The sequence below is a fragment of the Durio zibethinus genome, chromosome 19 (assembly GCF_047325235.1).
Source record: "Durio zibethinus cultivar Kanyao isolate XHJ-2024 chromosome 19, ASM4732523v1, whole genome shotgun sequence".
Taxonomy (NCBI): Eukaryota; Viridiplantae; Streptophyta; class Magnoliopsida; order Malvales; family Malvaceae; genus Durio; species Durio zibethinus.
The window spans coordinates 903,290-907,315 of NC_143180.1; the positions used below are offsets into that span (position 1 = coordinate 903,290).

Here is a 4,026-nt window from a genome sequence, read left to right on the forward strand (position 1 = left end):
GTGGCGCACTGATCACTTCCTTTTAGGTTCTATCTGTCTTCTTCTGCAACACTTAGCAGGTAAATTGACAAATTAATATTAATCCACTTATATTTGCGCAATTTGGGTCCCTGTCTTTTTAATCTGGCTTCCAAAACATTACCACCTTTCCATGGTAGCTAGTTTGGCATGGCCTGGACTTTTCCAGGTTACAATCTTAATCCTGTTTCTGGAAATGTGATTGGAGTAGGGACAACTAAGAACCATTTCGAACTTGACAACTTGTGGACTATGAGAGACGTTTGATCTTCATCAAAAGGTAAAGGATGGGCCCTTTTCGTGCAATAATGGTAGGTGGATGACGATGGCCTGTCTCCGAACCAGCACCAACTATTCTTTACCTTTTACCATGGCCTCTTTTACTTTCCATTGCTCTTTATTGTACAAGACAAACTCTCTTTGTCCTCGTCTTGCTACGACTGGGACCTGGAGTTGGTTTCTAGACGTGTGTTTCAAATATGACCTGCACTGGATAAAAAGCCATTGAATTGATGTTTCCTTCCAATATTTTTTTCGGGTATTATGTGTATCTCAAATCAAGAAATTTGTTTATTGTTTTTAATTATGTTGTTCGGATTTTTCTTCTTTTTTTTTTTTAATTGTATTTGTTACGTATTTGACAAAAGTGACTATGAAAGTTTGATACGTAAGTTTCAACGAAGGCTAATAAGAAATGGCAAAAATGACGAGAAACTAATGTTACAAATGGGGTTAAGAAATTAGTCTCAGTTATGTAGGATGAAGTGATAAAAATGCTGATAACCTTCATTTCATTGTCAAAAACCAAGCCATCCTATCAAAGGAAACAATGACTCATGACTGGTTAAATCCTTATGAAAACCAAGTTGATTTGAATGAAAGAAGCTTATCTATGTTCTATAAGCTATTTCACTGATCCTTGAAATCTAAGCAAAATAAAGCAATGCTATGCTTTTAAGTGAGATAATGGTATCATTCTTTGCCAATTTTGCTTGCTCTCATCTACCAAAGTCTTTTACCCTTTTCCCTTTTTTGTTTTTTTTTTTTTTGGTTCTCTAAAGAGAGATGAAAATACTTAAGATTTAAGCATTGGATATATACATTTTTGTTTCATTTAGCCCCCCAAAAAGGCACTTACATGGCTTTAACTAGCTAGTTAGTAGTTACACAAGTTTAGCACGATGAAATAGAAGATTTACCTTATCATCAGATTAAAATCTACTGACTTTAATCAGCCAAAAATACCCAACTATTTTTTTATTTTTAGCAAAACAACGGTGTTGTAAGATTAAAAGGTAGAAAAGTTTAAATTGAATTTTGTGTAATAATGACATGTTTTGTTGTTAAAATGCTGATTCTTAATTTTAATAGTGATCAGGTTTTTACATTTCATAATATCAAGTATAAAAAAAAAATAAATTGAGTTTTCTACCAAAGATTACCGAACCCCAAATGGCTGAAACAGGAAAAGATGAAATTGATACAACCAATGACATTTCACTGCGAAATGAACGCACCAATCAATTCCATGAGCATGCAGCTGCTTATCACCAACGTAAGATATTAGGACAAACTCATCCCACTATCGAGCCGAAATCCATAATTTAACCCCGAAAAACGGACCTATAAAGTAACTTAATTATGCAAATTAAGTGGGGTCAAAAAGAGTTGGCTTGACCTAGAATTCCTGACTGCTCACCTGTCCTCGCCCCCACCTAGCCGCTTAGGGCAGAAACTTATTATTCATCATCAATGTGTCCCACTCATCCCATCACCACTAATATCCTGCCACGTATGGCTATAGTTGTAATTTATCCATTGATACTCCTTAGTAGATTATGAGACAAAGAAATGGGTGTAGAGAATCAAAGCCAAGTTGAAGAGCTTTTCTATATAGACCACGTCCTTACATAGGACCCTCACCAGTTCTATCTGGTTTTCTGCCACTATTTATTGTCTGGAACAGAAATTTCTCTCCCAAATCTTCTTCTTCTTCTTCTTTGCTTTTCTCTGCTTGCTTGTTTTTTTCTAGGTGTTTTCTTTCAAGAACTGGCTAACGCACAGGAAAAAATTCTGGAGGAAACCAACAAGAACCAAGACGTGGTTCTTGCCCTCTATGAGGCGTTAAAGACTCGAGACGTTGAAACTGTTCATCAAATCCTTGCTCCTGACCTTGAGTGGTGGTTCCATGGGCCCCCAACCCACCAGTTTTTGATGCGCCTTCTCACTGGAGCTTCATCAGACGATTCTTTCCATTTTGAGGTTCATCCTCTTTCTCTTACCACCTTTGGGTCCACCGTTATTGTTGAAGGCTGTGATCACAACCGTTCCATCTCTTGGGTTCACGCTTGGACTGTTACTGATGGGATAATTACCCAAGTGAGGGAGTATTTCAACACTTCTCTCATTGTTACTCGCCTTGGAAACTCTAGCCAATCTCCACCGTCCGACTACAATTCACCATCATCATCATCTACTTCTTCATCGACGGCTGAGTTTCCCCCAGTACATTGCCCTTCCGTCTGGGAGAGCAGCTTTTCCAACAGGGTTGGAAAATCAGTGCCGGGTCTTGTCCTGGCAATTTAGTGATCATTAACTTCAATATCCGCATGATCAGGTGCAGCTGTGAGTACGCCAATATAAAAAATAATAATAATAAGAGGGTGCTTGCGTGTCAGCTCCTTGGTGTCCTACTTGCTGATGGGCCGAAATAGTGTCATAAGTTAGGACAAAGAGATCAGAGATGTGAGTTCCTAACTTAAGGTCCTGTCTGTTTCCACTGTGTTTTTACTATCTTGCTTGTTTGGGATTGTGAATTTGTATCGTGTTTCTTTTCCAATGTATTTGTCAGATTATTTGCAGATTTCTGGGTCCAACCTGGGAAGACCCACTGCACCTTCTTTCCCCTTTACTCTCTATGATGTAAACTATTTCCATTATGCGATAAAAGTGGGTTTTTTATTATTATTATTATTATTATTTGTTTATATCCCAGCATTTGGTTTATACATATATATATATTTTATCAGTTGAAGAATCGGTTTGAATCCCTTTCTTGAATAAAAAACAAATAAATAAATAATTGAATAAAAAATTAATTAATTAATTAATAGGACGGTTGCATCTTAATTCAATTTTGATTGCGCATGTTCAAAGATAAGTATTAATGATTTGAATTCACTTCTCATTTTTCCAACCAAACATAAGAAATTCAATGAAAGGGATAAGGCGGAATTTGGACCATTTTTTATTCTTTTTTGCAGCAGGCATTTCCCCTCTTAACAAGCTGTAAATGTGTCTTTATCTTTGACCTCATTAATTAATTACTCATTTATTAATTACTCGTTTATGATGAAAGTCTTTTATTTTGGCTATTTCTTAGCGAGGAGAATCCACCTGCTCTAGTTGGTGACAAATTTCTGATGTGATAGACTATTTTGGCTGCCGAAATCATCTAGTAACGTAAAATAATAAATTGATTTAGGTTTAGCCTTGGTGAAAGTAGTTTTTTATTCAAAAATTGCTTTTGATTTAATCTTAATGTTAAATAATAAAAAATTTTGGTTTTTAGTTTAAAAGCTTGATTTTATAATCCAAACCAAAATATTATTTAAGTATTTTGCACTAAAAAAGTATTTTAGGATAAAAAATTATTATATTATCTTATAATTTTAATATTTTATACATATATTTTTAAATATTTTATTACTCACAACATTTTTTTAATACAATCGAACAATTACTACAATAAGAGACTGAACAATATTTGCACAAATATGTTAATCGGAAGCATCTAGATGCAGCTGTTATAACTTTGGTTGATGGATTTCAACACACATACACACATATATATATATATATATATATAGCCCACTCCTATAACAATAATAACAAATAAAAATTAGTTATTAATTTTATAAACATTAAGTAATGAGAATAAATCACAAGCATCAGTGTGATTGAACTTATTATCTATTCATGTCAGATACTCGTTACAATATAAGTCTT

General features: G+C 34.5%; 1 pseudogene across 1 annotated transcript; it reads left to right on the forward strand.

Moving 5' to 3' along the window:
- The first annotated feature begins 1,934 nt into the window (after positions 1 to 1,934).
- On the forward strand, positions 1,935 to 2,988 carry LOC111309714 (wound-induced protein 1 pseudogene; annotated as a pseudogene). The gene has a single exon (XR_016330233.1). The product of XR_016330233.1 is annotated as a wound-induced protein 1 pseudogene (transcript).
- Positions 2,989 to 4,026: the final 1,038 nt, after the last annotated feature.